This window comes from Podarcis cretensis (assembly GCF_951804945.1).
Source record: "Podarcis cretensis genome assembly, chromosome: 2".
Taxonomy (NCBI): Eukaryota; Metazoa; Chordata; class Lepidosauria; order Squamata; family Lacertidae; genus Podarcis; species Podarcis cretensis.
Window position 1 is genome coordinate 55,120,928 of NC_137171.1, and position 19,767 is coordinate 55,140,694.

Sequence of the window (19,767 nt, forward strand, 5' to 3'; positions counted from 1 at the left end):
CTGAAGCAAAGTTCTTAACCTGAAGCACTATTTCTGGGTTAGCGGAGTCTGTAACCTGAAGCGAATGTAACCTGAAGCATATGTAACCCGAGGTACCACTGTACACACCAGGTTTGTGCAGCTGAATCCTGAGCCAATTTGGGAGAACCCAGGATTTGTCTTGAGCGGATTGAGGCAGCTCCAGATTATTCCAGGTCAGATTGGGTGATCTGGAGCTGTCAAAAGGGGAACAGTCAGGTGATGAGGAAGAAGAGGAGAAGATACAGGATACATGCAGGCAGAAGAGGTCATTCAGGTATCTTGGATCCAAGCTTTTTATGGATTTCATGGATAATTACATTCTGAATTGTGCCTGGAAAACTTGTTGATGATCCGCTAAACCTGGGGTCAGCAAGGTTTACCTTGACTGGGTCAGTTCACTCCACGGAGATCCCTCTGTGGGCCGGATCACACGAGTCCATGATTTCTGGACTCTGCGTTTGCACATACGCGATTTCCGGCACTGCAGAAGCGTGGGGACTCGCTGAGCAGGTGCCTCGGTTCAGGGGCTGCTTGTGGGCCGGTTAAACGACCCCCATGGGCTGCTTGTGGCCCATGGGCCTTAGGTTGCTGACCCCTGTGCTAAACCCTGCAGCACCTTTGAAGATCTGAGCCACATTTGATCCAGGCCCACCGCAATTGCGTGAAATGAAAACATAGCATCTGCATCTACATGAATATGGAGGGGGGAAAGAATCCCATAAGCAGAGAAATCCTATTGATTTCAGCTATCCAAATACCTTGGGATAGGTTAGGTGGAAATCCAAATAATGAATCAATCAATCACTATTTCATCTTTATCTTCAGTTCTTTCTTCAGTAAAATGGGTGAATAAGTGCTGAACACATAATCTCTGTTAGGTTATGCCACGTTTTATTAAAGGTATTTATCACTTCTCTCTCTAAAAAAAAGTACTGAAGGAATTTACAACCAAAGTAAAAATAATGATAATTCAATAACAAAACCATATAAACATTATTAAAAACAGATTTAACAATACAATACCACATCATTGGTGCTGCCCAAGTGCTCAGGAAAACAAAAACATCTTTGCCTGGTGCATAAATGATGACCAGGTTGGCACCAGGTGGGTTTCGCTGGGGAGAGTATTTCATAAATGGGGGCTACTACAGAGAAGGACTGCTCTCTTGTCTCCACCCTGCAGACCACTCTCAGAGGTGGCGCACAGAGAAGGGCCTCAGAATATGATTGAATTTCATATGGGGAAAGGTGATTCTTCATGTATAGTGGTCCTGATCTGTATAAAGCTTCAAGGTCAAAGCCAACCCTTTGAACTGGGCCTGGAGACAAATTCAATCCAGAATGCTCGTGCCTTCTTGTTCCATTAAGAATCTAACTGCTGTGTTTCCTCCAGCTGTAACTTCTGAACCATCTTCAAATACATTTGAGGTACTGAGCAGTCACAGAAGACCTTCTTAGCTCAAGGAAGCAGTGAAAGTGAACTCACATAGACCCAGTATTTATTTGTATCTCTGTTGCAAGGTAGCAATAAAATATAGTAAAAATATTATTCTATGTCCCTCCAGTATTGAAAAGCATGGCTGCTTGCTGGCTTCCCATAGGTTACCATGGGAACAAGAGGCTGAATTAGATGGACCTTGGTTTGATCCAGTAGGATCTAGCTCATTTCACTACCTATTATATTTTGCCTTTAAATGTCTCCTTTACCAATGTGAATTCATAGCCCCTTTCTTCTGACCTCCACACCACACAGTAGTGCATTTGGCATCGTCCTTGGGATTTCAGTTCCCACAATCCACATCTCTTGCCTGTCAATGTTTGCTATTTATTTTCTAGTCTGTTGGCAGAAAGCATTATGTCGTCTGCTGGCCGCAGAAAGGGCAATGTACTCCCCGTATACTAGAGATGCATCTGCAGGACATGTTCTTTGACAGAAGGTGACTTTGTCTGTGGCAGCTTGCGGGGTGGGGGATGGGAATGAGGAAGAACAAGGGGGGTGGGAATGATTTGAGGAAAAAATTCATTTTCTTGGGGAGAGCTGCAGGGGATAACATAGGTCACACTACCAGGAATTATAAGTGAAGTGAATATGTTGAATGTCTGATACACTTTATGAAAACAATTGTCTGTGAAAGACTCTCATTTCTCTAGAATTGCCACTGGGCAAAACATCCAAGGAATTCTGAGGAGAAATAAAAGAGTTTTGATAAGAGTGCTGACTTCCCTCTGGGAGATTTTGCATTTTAGACTGCCACCGAATTCCACCTAATATGAAATTCAAGGTAAATTTGAATGCTCTCCTCAATCAAAATACGTGAGGTATTTGAAGGTTAGCATCAAGAATTCCAATCAAACTAGTGACAATTCGCTAGTGCAGGGGTAGCCCATATGGATTTCAACTCCCACCACCCCTGACCATTAGCTGCTCCCATAACCCCATTTTATCAGGAAACTACTACTATAAGACAAAACCAGTAGAAACATCTGCATTAAATTTAGCACTGATGTGTATTGTCAACTTTTCACCCACTGTATTTATAGATTTGATTTGCTGGTTTGTGGTTTTTTCCAGGTGGTCAACCAGGTGGAAAACTATGGGTTTTAGCAGTGTCTGGAAAATCACTACAGACTGTCTCGTCCTGCGCTGAGCATTTCAGTAGAAAAGGAGGGAGGACACATACCAACATTCCTGTTCAAGTTGTATAGAGGACTATTGTCATGCCTCATTGCTGTGCAATTGTTTCACAAAATTGTCCTAAGTGTTTACTCAGAAATAAGTTCCACTAGCTTCAGTGGGGATTTCTTCAAGCCTTAATTACTTTTCTATACCTGATTTGCATACAAAACATGCATTATTATAGGATGATACTCTAGGCTGAGCTTCCTGGATTGCTGCAGTTTTGAACTAGAGCTAAACCATAATTTCTCAGAAATGATTTTTCTGATACATTTCCTAATACAGTAGTGCTCTTCCTGAATTGGTGGAAAAGTTTAACCCTATCCCTAGAGAGTATTTGATACCATAACACCCCCACCCTAATCTCACCACCTGAGATAAGGATGGATGACTGGAGTGCCAGTTTCAATATTGTTTAATATTATTTTAAGATTGCTGAAGGAAGCAGTAAGTCTGGTCTATACCCCTCCCATTTGTGCTCTCTTAGCCCCCTGCTTCTTTCATCAACACATAGGGACAAACATTTTTGTTTCATTCAGTATTACCCAAGCCAAACTTTATCAGAAGAAAATATACTGAGAAGTTTTCTGGGCTTTTTCTCCATCCACCCTCTCAGAGAATATTCAGTTATGTTTCACACAATTCATTTGTTCTGACAAATGAATTTTAGGAGGCCATTTTTGTTCGGTCACCCTATTAACCAGGCCCAGGGGCCAAATGCACCCTCTAGCTGGCCCTTCGGGTTCTTCCCAAGGCTCACCTTCTCTAAAGGCTGCACTCCTCACTGGCTCTGCTTTGTGCTTGGCTGGAATATGTCCTTAAAGGTAAAGGGACCCCTGACCATTAGGTCCAGTCGTGACCGACTCTGGGGTTGCCGGCGCTCATCTCGCTTTATTGGCCGAGGGAGCTGGCGTACAGCTTCCGGGTCATGTGGCCAGCATGACTAAGCCGCTTCTAGCGAACCACAGCAGCACACGGAAACACCGTTTACCTTCCCGCCGGAGCGGTACCTATTTATCTACTTGCACTTTGACGTGCTTTCGAACTGCTAGGTTGGCAGGAGAAGGGACCGAGCAAAGGGAGCTCACCCTGTTGCGGGGATTGGAACTGCCGACCTTCTGTTTGGCAAGTCCTAGGCTCTGTGGTTTAACCCACATCCCAGGAATGTGTCCTTAAATGGTGATAAAGCTTCTACATTGCTTGGATGGAGAGATGGGAATCTCTGATTTTTGCATGGCCACTGGATTATGGCCTGTGCAATGAAGATTACATCCATTGTTCTGCCAACAATTTGTCTCTGGCTCCTCCCACCACTGTGGCCCCTCCATGAGGGGATATGGCTCTTAGGCTGGAAAGAGTTCATCATCCCTGCTATAAACAAGTAGGTACAGTGGTACCTCAGGTTACAGACGCTTCAGGTTACAGACTCCGCTAATCCAAAAATAGTAGGTTTAGAACTTTGCTTCAGGATGAGAACAGAAATCACGCAGCGGCAGTGCAGCGGCAGCAGGCGACCCCATTAGCTAAAATGGTCCCTCAGTTTAAGTACAGTTTCAGATTAAGAACGGACCTCCAGAACGAATTAAGTTCTTAACCCGGGGTACCACTGTACTTATGCTTTTTGTTTTTGTTTTAAAGTGGACATCCCTTATTCCTTTTCTTTGTTTTTCATGGTGCATGAAAATGATATCCTCAGAATATCAGGACCATCCTCCCTCTGGTTTCCGAACCTTCAGATGTGGTATTCATTTACTGTCACTTTATTGAACTGTTTGACAGCTCTGAGGGTTGACTTATATCCTTCTCCCTGCTTGTCTGCCATGGCCTGTGTCATTTCCTAATAACAGAGAGCGCAGAAAGCAACAGAAGTATTAACCTCCTTCCAGTCAGAGGCCTCCATCTCCATATAATAGATGTTCAGACAGCTTTTCACTGTCAAGGTCAGGGATGCACCATGTCCTGAGAGAGGACTCTAATCCTGCGACAAAGAGTTGAATGGGTAGCTAGGGGTTGCCATTCCAGTCATACAACTCCAGTTGCCAGCACGGCCTTTAACAACGCTGTTTACAGATTTATTACAGGTACAGAGTATAAATGTAAATAAAGAAATAATTCACGAGCTCCGATGACCAAGTTCACTTTTTTTTTTTTTAATTAACCATCTAGAAAAATGGTGAGTGCTTGAGAAGATGGCACATGCTGTGTATTGGTCTGGAGCAGCTCCCTCTGTTTGCCATAACTGAGCCAGAGCTGCATCAGTAGTGAAATGTGAAGCCAAAGACAGGAGCCTCCAATTAAAAAGATGCTGGGATCCAGGATAGGGTCAACACTGCATACAAAGTGACTACTAAAGGTGATGCTGCCATACATCTGTGAAGGTTTTAAAAGCTGTATGCTGCCAACTCACTGGTGCCATGCAGATTGTATTGATTCTTATAACAGGAATAAGTTCTCTCTTCCACTTGTATGGGAAGGCCCTCTGTACCTGCTTATCCTCCCCACACCAGTCTCCTCATCGCCTGGGTGCTAGGCTTCTAACCTCAATTTAATGAAATGGTTTATTTAAAATATTTTTGGCCAGTGCCCTTCCAAAGTGGCTTACAGTTGATGCTTCCATTGCTAATGGTTGTTGTTGGTGCTTTCCTAAATGCAACAGCCTCATATCATGTGGTGGTTATTTTCATGGTACACACTGCCTGGAAAAGGGAATTGTGAATTTAACGCCATTGCAGGAAGAAGGCAAAGCCTAAGCAATTTTACAAGGAGATTTTACAACTTCAAAACAAAATTGTTCATCATTCACTCATTCTTTTGTTCTTTTATTTGAATGATGCAATTCCACTCCACTCTCCGTCCATAGAGTGCTCGGAAGGTCGGATTGTTTTTCTGAACAAAATAAATTCAGATAGAATTTCAAGTTGGTGTCTTCCTTTATGCTTGTTTGTTTTTGATTTGGGAAAAAATTGAATGGATGGAACAAATTCAGTATTAATTGGGGAAGGATGCCTATTTGTTTCTTTCTGTGGTGAAAAAAATAACGAGTCTCTCCCCCCCCCCCCCCCCGCTAGCCATAAATCTTCCAAGTTTCATGTGGTTTGTTGCAGAGAAAAACATTATCACCTGCTCATCACCGATATTGCCCTACATTCATCTAGTTAGCATGTTATGATTAGCATCCTGGTCAGACTGATCTGAGGAGGACTAGCTTGCAAGTGGTGATAATGTCCTTTGCCATCTTCGCTCAGTGTGTCACAACCATTTCAATGCCTGATTTTCAGCTGGGCACAGCAGCCAAGAAGGTTCATCAAGCCAGCCAACTGAGCTTTCAGGGGGGGAAATATTCAGTACACCTGGTTCAAAAGAAAACAGAATAAAGTAACAGAAAATAATGAGCGCACAGTCCTTTAGATGCTGTAGATCCATACTTTCTACTGACTGAACTTCTGTTATGGTGGCATGGGGAATAGTTTAATCAGGCTTTGAGCCACAAATTGTGGTTGCTGTTGTTGTTGGTGGAGTGCATATAATTTCCGCAGACACCCATGACATCCCCAGTGTCAGCTTTGGCAACTGCTAGGACTGCAACACTCCAGCAATAGTCCCCAATGATCCCTCCCTGTGCCCCCATCTTTGGAAAAGGTTCCAGGGCTTGGAGATGCCATTTAAATTTCCCATAATGTCACGAAATGATGCTACACTACATCAGGAGTGTCATGAAGTTGGCTCTTTGCTAGGCCTGGCCAAAAAAGCTGGTTTTGTTGAAAGTTCAGTCTTTTGGGAATAGATGTGACCTCATGAGAAGGCAGTTTCTTTCGCATTAATTGCTAATGGTCTCATGATGTGCATCTGTGCTTGCTTGTTTTGGCCCACTGAGTGATATTGGAAATGATCCACCTTTGCTCCTGAAATGTGAGGAGTGGTGCTGGCAGGGATTATTTTTGAGGACATAGAGGGTTGACTTTATCCCCCCCCCCTCTCAAAATGACTGCTCAAAAGTTCATTTCTGACATCAGAGACCTCAGCCAGCATCCCCACACTATGCCATATTGACTTAACTTTCATCTCCTTCTTTGTCAAAGTCCTAATCATACTCTCCTGAGGGGATATTTTGAAAGGTCCCAGAAGCTCTGGAACTTGGGACAAAGTTGTTGTTCAATCTCTGAGTTTGTCTGGTCACGCTCCTCAAAATGCCCCAGTCCAGACTGCCCACAGTCAAAGCTATAAAGACTTTGTCATGTGGGTGATTTGTTTACCCCTGTCTGAATGGCAATTATTGTGCAGGTCATGGATAAAAATAGATTTAAATGGAAAAGACACTCTGTGCACATGCCCAGAATCTAGATTTCAAAAGTTTATGGGGGAATGATATTCTATTCAGATTGCATCTGAGCATAATCAACTATTCAAAATGATATTCCATACCAAGTGTTTAAGAAGTCTGTCAACATCACTAGCGGCCACCTTAAGGGAACCCAGGTGCTAGAAAACTGGATACCTCCAGAGCTTTGTTAACCTTTGAGAGGCAATAGGAATTTGGAGAAGGAAAGAACAGTAGTATGGAAGGGGGCAGTGTTTTGCCCTCAATTCTGATAATTAAAAGCAAATAACTGGTAAGGTGACTGGACATGTTTATACAAGCACATGTGTAAATAAATAAAAATCAGAAAACTGGCTGGATATGAGCTGCATTGAGAAAGGCCTGGCTATTATAGTGCTTCACACATTTTCAATATTAATCAAATTGTTTTTGTAAGAAGCATAAATACAGGCTTGGGTTTTGTTAGGCACACACATTGTCTGACTTATAAATGATCAGATAGTCCTCACTGGAATGTTGTGGCAAATTTGAATCAGCATGGTTCAAGCTAGAGAAGATCTATCTGAAACCAGCAAAAGTGACAAGCATTTTGTAATTCTTGATATGTTGAAAAAGGCTAAATGGAATAGAGCTTCCTAGGGCAATTTCTGTGCCCCAACAGTTGCTGAAAAGAAAAGAGCATCCTTATATTGGTTCCTATGGGCAATAACTACAGCAGTGTGTTTGCATACCCCACATGTTGTTAACAAAACAGGACCATGTGTGTGTGTTTTAATAGTGGCCCACTGATCCATTGGTTGAGACTGAAGGGCCGATTACTGCATAAGTCACACCAATACGTGTGCTTTCCCTTCCCTATGCCAAATTTGGTGAACCACTAATGTAACGGTGTAAATGTAAAGATGGTTTTCCTTCCTGTATGTATACAAATCTATATTTAACATTTTGGGTGGAAACCTTTATGACTTTTCTGCTAGCAACATGCACCTTAGCTAACTGAAGCGGACGGTGTTCAGCTGGAATCAAAACCAGTACATCTTAGCCAACCTCTCACAATACTGATGGGAATTGAAATTACTCATAATGTGTTTTGCTGTGACCAGTATATTCCACATTTCATGTTTCCATACTGATAAATGAAAATAAGGGTGGCTTTCCCCTTCTAATAATGAATAGTGACATTTCTTTATTAAACCATCATTTTCTCTCTCTCATGCAACAGAAGTATGTCCTCCACAACCTTAAAATATTGAGGTTTGGGTAAAAAATTAATGAAATACAACTGACTGAGTCATCAATTAAAAGACAACTGATTAATGCACTAAAAATCTTTAATCACCTGACAGCCCTAATGGGATGTAACACATACCGAGGGCAAGTAATCAAGGGCAAGTAACAAACGCCATACACTTTCAGATTGCAGCACTATTTCCCCTAAAGTTCTCTTCCTGGACATAATGACTGCATTTTCCCTCGTTTGTAATCCAGCCAACATCTTGGACTTAATGTCACGATGAATTAAAAATCATGGCCACATACCTCAAGAGTGTTTTTCCTTCTTTAGTTCACACATGTTTGACCAGAACATTCTTTCCCCCTGGGAATAACATATAAGAAAGGAGTTCATCTCTTTGATAAAGATACTGATTTTTGCAGTAAGATTTTTTAAAACAAACAACAGCCATGACATTCAAAATATAGCCTGCAGAAATAATGGTGGACAGTAGACATCCTGCCTTAAGGGCCACTGAGTTCTACTTTTCAGTTCTGAAAACATTGCCCCTTTGAGGAATGGACTCCAGTCTAGCAAAGCAATCCACAACTCAGAAAAGCTAAGTACTGGGATTTGTGTTCAGTGAAAATGAAAGAGAATCCTGATACTAAACATACTTGCAGCCCTGTCCTATGCAACTTAATAATAATATTAAAAAAGACTTGATTTGAATGAGAATTGTTTCCTAGCAACTGTGCACAGAATTTCAGTCTAGTAGAGCAATCCAAACCCCTTTTGCTCTGAGCTGGGTGGTAGTGCAGTGGGCAGGTCCTCCATCTAGCCTTGCTGGCCTCCATCAGCCTCCTAAGAACATAAGAAGAGCCTATCAGAACAGTGGTCCATCTAGTCCGGCATCCTGTTTTCACAGTGGCCAATTGGATGCCTGCGGAGAACCCCCATGCAGGATACAAGCGCATGAGCTTTCTCTCCTCGTGTGATTTCGTGGTATTGCTGCCTCCTACCACGGAGGCAGAGCATAGCCCTCATGCCTAGCCTCCTGCCAGCCATCAACTGTGGGGTTCGCACTTATGCCCACCCAAAGTGTCACCAGTTAGATTCCCAGGTGCAGAAGAAGAAGAAGAAGAGTTTGGATTTGATATCCCGCCTTTCACTCCCTTTAAGGAGTCTCAAAGCGGCTAACATTCTCCTTTCCCTTCCTCCCCCACAACAAACACTCTGTGAGGTGAATGGGGCTGAGAGACTTCAGAGAAGTGTGACTGGCCCAAGGTCACCCAGCAGCTGCAAGTGGAGGAGCGGAGACGCGAACCCGGTTCCCCAGATTACGAGACTACCGCTCTTAACCACTACACCACACTGGCTCTCGAGTGCAGGGCTGAGTGTCACCATGATCCGCCTGCCCCTCCACCTGGGTCACTGTTAATACCAGAGCTGCTGAAGTGGTGGTGGCCCCAGAACTCCATAAAACCTCACCTGACTCGGAATCCTTTAGTGCCAGCATACACAACAATTGAGCTAAATGTTGAAACATGAGCCGAGTTTGGTGCATGGTGAATTGGTTGCATGACTGCCTTGCTGCCTCTCCAAGTCACTGTTTTTCAACGCAGGCTGGGATAAGAACATAAGAAGAGATCTGCTAGATCAGATCTGTCTTTTGTGCCTATAGCAGCCAACCACGTGCCTATGGGAAGCCCACATGAAGGCAATAACTCCTGCTCATGATCCTCAGCTGGTATTCAAAGGCATCCTGTCTGATCTTGGAAGTAATATAAACAGAATGGCTAACCATCAATAGCCATATGACTGTGCCGCCACTGTTCAAAGTTCTGGTGTTTTTCTGCCGGTTTAGTGTACTGAGCAAGAGGACATGAGTTTGGGTGTGCAAGTCAAATAAACTGGTATGCATTTTGAAGTAAGCCCCACTAAAACCAGTGGGACTTACATCTATGTATGTATGAATAGAATCAAGATATTAATGAACTCTAGTTTTGGTTGCATACATATCAACATGCCTTTAACCTAAGAACAGCTAAATGATGAGTCCTCTCACACAGTGGCGGAGCTTCACACTCTGAAACTGGGGGCAGAGAGCAGGCGGGGGCGGGGCTGGTGCGCGTCCCGGGGGTGGGGTGCCCAGCGCAGGTGGGGGAGCAGCTGCGATGGCACCCAGGGGATGGTGCTGCCGGGGGTGGTGCACTCCCCCCACACTCTTCTTCCTCCACCAGTGCTCTCACAAAGTGCATGAAATTATTATTATTATTTAATTATGAGACATTGGTAGCGACAGTTTTCAGCCACTTTGCTTTACAATACTGATAATGGTATGCTTTCACTAGACTACCATACAAGGAGTAGAACAATATAGTGTTGCCTTTAATTGGTTCTTCCACAGTGAGTGACTCTAAAAGAAAAAACAAAAAGACGATTTCTTCCTTTGCCACAAGAACATTTATGGCAAAATGGTAAGAGATCTATGACATATAAACCACTGTGTCATCTAAATAGGAAATTTATTTAATGGACTATGTACCATTCCATGAATGACTCCAGTTCACTCCAATCAGAGCAATGCTGTGGTTTGTTTTTGTTTGAGGATTTCTTTTCTTTTCTGTTTTTGTATTTCAGGATCTTGTCAGTAACAGGAAAATACAGCAAGCCAAAAGCTACATATCCGTTTTCTTTTTACACAGTACAGTTTCTTAAAAAAAAAAAAAAACAATTACTGAGTTATATTTGTAAGTCAGAGTCACAGTAGGGTTTTTTTTATGTATATTTGCTATTCACACACTGCAGAATATTGCCAAGTAACCTCACTGGTGGGAACTGACAACATGGAGTTACATGCATTCATGTGAGACCATATTCAATGATGTATATATTGAATTAAGCACATTCATTTTTAAACACCGTCCAGTAAAACTGATCCCTTGTCAATCTTTATTTGTCTCTTTTCTTCCCCCCTCCCATTGTTGTTCTGAGTTAAATTGGCTTTTCTTTAAAATCCACAAATACGCACAAAATAACCTGTAAACAGTTTTGACATTACACGTATGTACAAAGTGAACCACGTAAGAAAATAAGTCGAAGAGGTAATTCAGTGGGTGCCACTTGACAGAACATCAAAGTGCAACAGACTGACTCAGCCTGGCAAAGTCAAGAATCGACGTGCTCACATGAGGTCAGAAAGAAACGCAACTTCAGCAAGGCCCCGTATAGATCACATTATCACAGAAGTCACAAAAGAAACATCAAATCCTGTGTCCGCTGTGAAAAATATTGCATTGTATGCATTTCACTCATTTGTGTGCAGATATGTATATAGGAAATCTAAATAGCCAAAGATTCAACCAGTTTGTCATCCTACTTTTTACTTTATTTTTATTTGTCAGGGGAAAGACCTGTTACTCTTTCCAATAAGTGTGAAGGATTCTCAGAATTTATGCCAGGTGAGAGGCTTAGGATACTGCACTTCAGAGCAGCCACAGGAGCAAAAGCTACAACTTGATGTGTGAGAATTTTGTCTTTAAAATAATAATTATATGAGTATATATTCCCGCTCCCGATAAGACAGATTAGCACTTTCCCTCGTATGATTTTTCCTGAACATTTGCACAGATCTGCACCATATTTACAGAGCAGTTGAAACTGCTATTCCATCAGTGGGGGAAAAACTCCCAACCATACTGGGAAACAAATCACTTCATCATAAATTGCACTATATAACCCACAGCATTATCCATCTGAATTCATCTCAATGACCTGACTTTGATGCCTATATAAGAGATTGGGGGATGTTCATTCGCATATGTTCATTATCAGAAACTTAATTTATTTTAAGTGTATTTCATAGCTTTATCCTGGTAATTTTCAGTGTTCACAGAGCTGGGACTATAAACAACACATCTATCATGTTTGTCTTCTATGGTATACAAAGAAACCTGTGTGTACATAAGGAATTTGTAAATCAATAGCCCAGTGCTAATCATGAAACTCAAACAAGAATCATACAGATTTTAGCCAGTGAACCTTTATGTAGTTATGACACAAGTGTTTTTTGTGGATTCCAGATGGGAATATGTGGAATCCCTCTGACAAACTCCACTAGTTCCTCTAGTTCATTCAAAACTGTTTGCTTATATGTCTCTCTTTTTCGCTTTGGTAAAATATACATTTATATATATATATTTTGCATTTTTTCCTTCTCAAATAAAAACAACAGCTACTTTTGGCTTTCCTCAGATATGCAGGAAGTGCTAAATTTGCCATGCAATTTCATCTTAGTTGGCATTCAGTAGCAACTCAACAAATAAACATTATGAGATTTTCCTCCAGGTGCATGTGCACAGTTGAGGAAAGTGGAAAATTAGGTAAGTAAAAAAAGAAAGAAAAGGGTTTTGAAAAAAAGATGTTCATCTTTACTCTGGCCATCATTGCCCAGAGCATCTTTTCTGTTTTTATGTTTCTTAGCATGGGAAACTATCACGTACACCACTGAGAAAAGGAATAAAATTGTAACTATAACCAGAATTTTCCCACTTCCATAGGAACATCCTGATTTATCCTATTTCCATAGGAACATTAAAATTAAATGTTCTGTAAAGCATTGGAATCAAGAGGAAAATATTGCACTTTCAGATAATGGCTCTGATTCAACAAGAGTGGGTGTAGAGCAGATGGGGGCTTGTGGTAAACTGCATGTACAGTATGTTCAGTGGACACAAAGCACCAGCCCAGCTGCAGAGCCACAGCTGCATGGCACACAACTGGGATAGAAGCTGATGTGCTGTTTGAGCAGGGCAGGGGATACAAGCAGGACTGGATCCAGGCCCTGGTGGGTTTGGCTATTGGATGGGGCTGGGGATTGGTGTGCATACATCTTTATGATATCAACAGGCCATTCTCCACCTAGTTAGGAATCCAAAGCCAAAGCCTGCTCCTGCCCGAGGATAGTCCCTAGCAGCATCATGGCAAATACATACACGAAGAAGAAGAAGAAGAGGAAGAGGAGGAGGAGGAGGAGGAGTTTGGACTTGATATCCCGCCTTTCACTCCCCTTAAGGAGTCTCAAAGTGGCTAACCATCTCCTTTCCCTTCCTCCCCCACAACAAACACTCTGTGAGGTGAGTGGGGCTGAGAGACTTCAAAGAAGTGTGACTAGCCCAAGGTCACCCAGCAGCTACATGTGGAAGAGCCGGGAAGCAAACCCGGTGCACCAGATTACGAGTCCACCGCTCTTAACCACTATATCACACTCGCTCTCACCAGAGTTTTCATCCATCTAAGTTTTTAAAAACTTTCAGGTTCTCCTTAGCTCAGGCCAGGGGTGTTTTCTCCTAAATCAATTAGGGGCAGGGGTGCCAACTTGAATAAAATATTTGGGGGGCAGGCAGGTAAGCTCCACCCCGCATGATTGATCACATGACACAGTGCGCACACACCATGTGAATGGCTATGTCCATCAACTCTGGGGCCTCCCAGGCCCCTCAAATATTTTATTGGGGGGCAATGACCCCTCGGCCTCTAGGAGTTGACTCCTATGTGGGGGGAGGGGGATTAAAAAAAACAACTTTCAAAGTGATTCGAGTAATTTTTCTTAAGGCTATCCCAGGACCCTGAAAAAATCCTACATCTAAGTGAAATGTGGCACTGGTTTGCTGTGTCCTTTTCATAGTTGTATCATCTTACGTCAACAGAAAATGTCAAATTGAATGGTTCCCTTAGGTCAAAATAATTGTGTGTAAACCATGATGTTCATGAGCGCAGTGTGATGACAGTTTAGCATTGCTTCCAGGGTGTACTTGTGCTACTTTTTTGTATAGTCATCAGTGATCTAAAGAAATTGGCATTTGCTCCCCAATAATAAAATAATAATACGCAATAATAAAATACTCAAAAAATAAAACTTAAGGTAAAGATTACAAGTAGCCATATCAAAAGGATGACACTTGTTCACTTATGGATTGATAAAGTGAGCAGTACATTTGCAACATACATTTAAAGTTTCCTGTCATCTACTGAAAAAAGTGAAGACTCTTCTAAGTATCCCTTGCACTTTCGTTTTGCTAAGATGCTATCCTGGTCCACTGTACTAACAAGAGTTTGGATGCTTATTTGAGAAGAAAAAGTTAATATGTCAGGAAGTAACTTAAATGCATTAGGTCAACTCAGTTTTAATGGGTTTGACTAGCATTCATGTTGGTGAAAACTTAAAATAGCATCAAATTGTTGGAAGAATGCTAATGGCTACATGTCTTTGATTTACTGTCTGAATTGGCAGCTTCACATTGCTTCAGCAAGGACAGGCTCATTTTTTAAGTTATCGAAGTCCTTTGCCTACAAGAACTGTGAAGCAGGATCTGAATATCCCAGCATTCGAGACTTTTAAGTCTGAGGTCCATACCTTCCAACATTTATCCAAGGAAAATAGGGATCTCCTATTCCATATTTTGTAAGATGCTGAGCCTATGCCTTGTACTGGCATATGTCTTCTGGATCTGTTTCGTGGAATAATGGTGATGATGATAATGATAATGATAATGATAATGTTATTATTTTATTTATACCCCACCCATTTGACTGGGTTGCCCAGCCACTCTGAGTGCCTTCCAACATATATTAAAACCTAATAAAAATTAAACATTTTAAAAAACTTTCCTATATAGGGCTGCTTTCAGATGTCTTCTAAAGGCTGTATGGTTACTTATCGCCTTGGCTCAGGGGTTGCATAACTCCATACCCTTTCAACATTTCTACAATTAAAATAGGGACATCCTACCATACCCTCCAACATTTCTCTAATGAAAATAGGGACGTCCTAAGGAAAAGTGGGACATTCCAGAAATTGGAACGACTTCTGTAAATCTGGAACTGTCCCTACAAAATATGGACACTTGAAGGGTCTGGAGTTCTGCACTTCACTGCAATCAGTGGAGAACATTTTCGCTTCCTCTATGTTTAGGGTCTAAAAAAATTCTTAGCAGTAGTTTAAGGCCCAGTTCAGCAAGGACAGGCTGGATATACCTGCTGTGGAGATAGGTGGAACGCAAAAGGTTTTTTAAAAAAGGTTTTTGAGAGCTGGCTGACAAGTGCAACCATCTTGAAAAGAACTAGTGAGTCCTATTGCTGTCACATACAGTAACTAAATAGTTTGCTATGAGAGCAAGCCTATTAATATGAAGCTGCTGCATTTTCTGAATCTTTCCTCTTTCAGTTCTAATAAAAAATGCCAGAGTAGCATCAGTTCTGGGCTGAAGTTAAATGGTAGAGCATCTGTTTTGCATGCAGAAGGTCTCAGTTTCAATTCCTGGCATCTCTAGATCAGACTGGAAGTGTCCCCTGCCAGTCAGTGTCGACAGTACTGAACTACATGGACCAAGGATCGGGCTGAATATAAGGCAGCTTCCTTATTTCTGAGACCCAAGTCACTGGCTGCATTTGCACATCAATGTAAGCCATGATTAATGGTTTACTGTGAATGCGTAAATCACTCCCATTTCACTCTGCTCTGGTGACAAGCAGGATCAAACCACAATCCTTGGCTTTGTATTACAGCTCAACCAGGAATACTCAAACTAGAATTTCTAAGCAAAGAACAAGTCTTGGCTTCAGGACATGATATGAATGAGAACAGAAACGATGATCCCCAGTTCAAATGGAATGTGAAACCGGGAATTGTGGTTTGCTGCTCACACTTGTTAGTGGGAAGGAACAATGTTGAGGCAATTTAGATGTCCATGGTAAACTATTAACCATAGCTTACTGTGACATGCAAGTGCAACCTCTGCCTGATTCCTTGTTATATATGTGAACTTTTCATAAAATGAATGTGATGAGGTATAAATTAGCATATCTACTATGCAAACCATGGAATTGGGGGACCTGACATGGCTGATGTTGGTCCTGCAACCTAAAGTATTAGAAATTTGTTGGGTGTGTAACTACCTATGGTAGAATCCTTGGGAAACTGAGAAGAATGATTTAAAGTAACCCTCTTGAATGAAGAATGAGGGTTCATTCAAGAACCCTCTTGAATGAAGATAAGCATTTCTAATCACAATCATCATTATCACAACATATGTTTTTAGTCATGCTTTCCTACATAGTGTATTTCCTTTGCATTTTAGTGATATCACCACCTGGATGACCTGCCTTCTTGTTGATCGTGAGATATTGGCTATATTTGAACATTTTCTATCTTTCAGGCTGGAATGTACAATATAAGAGACAAATGTTGCTATTTCCTACTTCTCACAAAGCGTTTGAAGATCAGTGCAAGCTGCAGGAGTGCAACATTACCTAAGGCTGGCATCCAGAGGTGTTCTTGTAACTGACAGAAGGCATCCCTGAGTGGAATGGAGAAGGAAAGGGGTTTTTTTTTAGCAATCCACCTCCCCGCAGCCCCCTACAACTGGAGATGAACAAATTTGCCGATAACAGTTTCTATCAGTTTCTAATTCTTCCAGTCTCAACGTCAGTTCACCACATTTCTGCATCAGTCTGTGATTTATTTGTTTGTTTTAAAACAATCCTCCCAAGCATTTGTCAGAATTTTTAGGGCATATTTCTGCTGATAGAAACATTTTTTCAAGCCTTTTTTTCTAACACACACACACACACACACACACACACACACACACACACACACTACAAGCAATTTTCCCCAATATGCATAACATAAAACATATGCATATTGCGCACCCTTTCTCTAATATGTGAGTTTTTGTACACATTTCCCAGCTGGAAAACTGTATCACAAAATTTGGAGAAGTGCTTCCTTCAAACAATAGCTGCATTTCAATTTGTGTATTGTTTTGGGATGTGTGAATTAGGTAGGTTCCCATCAACATGTGAAACAAACTGGATATCTCCTCATCGCTATCTGCAACCACACAATATATCCGAGCAAATTTTGGAGGGCTGGGGATGGGGGCTGAAAGGAGGAGAAGGAATATTAAAAAAAAGCCTTTCTCCTTGTGCTGTGAATGAATGCCTTGCATCAGCAGAGGAAACATCACTGAATACCTCCCTGTGTTTCTTTATTCCTAAGCGAAAAATAGCAAAACCTCTGAAGACACCACTATTGTAGGTAATAGTAGTACTTAGCATCTTTCCTCCTCTCCAGAGTGTTTAAGGATACATTAGAGCCAATGCACTGCTGGGGGTTTGGAAACACCGTCCTTGGTTTTTATGAAGTGAATGTTTCATCCAGAATTTAACTGAGACTCTTTTTGATAATATAAACAATAATAATAATGAAAGAAACAGCCAGTATAATTAGCTGGACTCTTCTTGTCTGGCAGAGGTTAGAAATCATGCCCTGCCACACCATCCTCACCTCCTCTGAAAGTTTTGGCCTAGGGACCAAGGTAGTTATTAAAGCTTTAGGCTATTATCCCAGTTAAGTAAACTTCATCCTCCTGCCCACCCCCTCTCCAATTTCTTTTCAAAGAAGCCTTTCATTCTCAGTGTTTTATCACAGGTTTTATAAACACTTTAAAAACTCGTAGTGAGACTGTGAATTTGTCATGTCCGTATTACAATTCATATAAAGAATTTGAATTTCTTACAGGTGCCAGAGTTCCGCTGCCCATACAGAGCTCTTTTGCCTGCAATCATTTACCTTTTTTTTTTTTTTTTAAAAAAAGTGAATATTGCATTCACTTTCTTCTATTCTGTCCACTGAAGAGCTCTATGTGTACATCTGTAATGGGGGCTGCATGCATATAGGTTTACTACTGCTAGATATATATGCATACACATATATGATATTGGACATTAAATTTTAAGACTCTTGGGGCAGGCACTGGAAAAGAACAACAACTATTTCATCTAAAACTGGGGGGAAAGGCCACATAAATCATATCTATTCTGGCACATTTTGTATGGTCTGATTTCCCCCCTCCCTGCAGATATTAATCACTGAACCAGCTTGTGTAAAATGAAACCCAGTTCTATTCAACCTCAGAGGAAAAGAAAATATTCTAAGCATTCTACTCCTTCTTCCTTGCTGGCCAAAGGGTTTGTGCTACAATATCCAATACGCTCATATATAGAGGGGGGAGGGGGGAGCTGACTGCATTTGAGATTGCAGAGTGTCAGCCATGCTGAGCTTCAGCCTGTGCCTCATTGACAATCCAGCATGTAAACTGCAAGATAAATCCCTGCTGAAGTGCTATCAGGCGAATGAACCCCACATTCATTTTTCTCTATAATTTGCTATTAAGATGAATTAATGCTAGTCTGTCTTCTTTGTGATTTGCAGTGAGAAGAACTGTGAGCACATGATGATCCTGGGGAATGACTGATTCTTATCAAGTGCCTATAATAATAATAATGGAAAAGACTAATTTCTTGTTTTCTACTGTTTTGCCCTGGTTGGGCAAAGAATCTGTTTCACAAGTCTTGAGGGGGGGGGGACACAAAAAAAACACCCAAAAAACCCAAAACCTGTCTAAGATTCTGTGCCTTTCTGATATGTTTTCATGCTGCTGTTCATGGAGACATGGCAGAACCCCCAGACTACCTTAGATAGCTTTTTTTTCTAGAGCCAGCTTAGACTCTGGAGGAAGTATCGAGGGAAGACAGAAGAAAAATACAGTAAATGCAAAAAAAAAGGAGGTTAAGAACCAGAAGGCAAGACGGAAAATAGCTATGGAGTGTATATATCTATGGACAAATTCAGTTGGGAAGGGAATTAGTTTTCTGAAAAGTACATTATAAATCAAAAGGTGAATTATTATTATTATTATTATTATTATTATTAATTAATTACATTTCTATACCTGGGAAAGGGTCAAAGTGGAATAACCAAGTCAGGGGTGGAGAACCTTTTTTTCTGTTGAGGGCTACATTACCTCAGGTGCTATCTGTTAGTGGCTCTCAATGGCTACTAGCCAGGATGCCTATGTTCCACTTCTCCTGTCAGAGGCAATATGGCTGTGAATACCAATTGCTGGGAATCACAGGTGGGCAGAGTCCTCCTGCACTCATGTCCAGCTTGCAGGCTTCCCACAGACATCTGGTGAGAGAACAGGATCCTGGACTAGATGGGCCACTGGCTCCTCTTGGCCACATGCCAGTGATTGGTGGCATCAGAAGCAAAAGTAGACAGGGTCTGAGCCAAAAGTGGGAGGTCGCCCTTTACCCTATTCTCTCTTTCTGCCAAACTCCTTTCCCCCCTCTCAATTTCTGTAAAAAAAAATAGGCTGAGGGTCACATGGATCCCCAATTCTGCAAATTCCCCACCCCTGAATTAAGTGGTCAGTGAAATCATGGAAGAAGTTGATCAGGGAAGGTGTGGGAGCTTATTCCTATTCACAGAGTTTTTGTAATTTGCTTATGCCTTAGGTGTAAGGCAAACCTTACACCTGGGGACTGTGGGAGTCCATTTTATTTCTGTAATTAATTGGATTTGTTTATAGACTTTATTGGAGGAAACTCTACTATGAAGTACATGTAAGATTATTACATCTCTCTCTCTCTCTCTCTCTCTCTCTCTCTCTTTCTCCTTCTCTTTCTCTT

General features: G+C 41.6%; 1 long non-coding RNA gene across 1 annotated transcript; it reads right to left on the minus strand.

The window, feature by feature from the left end:
* Window positions 1–10,556: 10,556 nt before the first annotated feature.
* Window positions 10,557–16,243, minus strand: LOC307211416. The gene is made up of 2 exons (XR_013836434.1): window positions 15,028–16,243; window positions 10,557–14,984 (listed from the first exon to the last, which is right to left on the minus strand). It is a non-coding gene; the product is annotated as an uncharacterized lncRNA (long non-coding RNA).
* Between the last annotated feature and the right edge of the window lie 3,524 nt (window positions 16,244–19,767).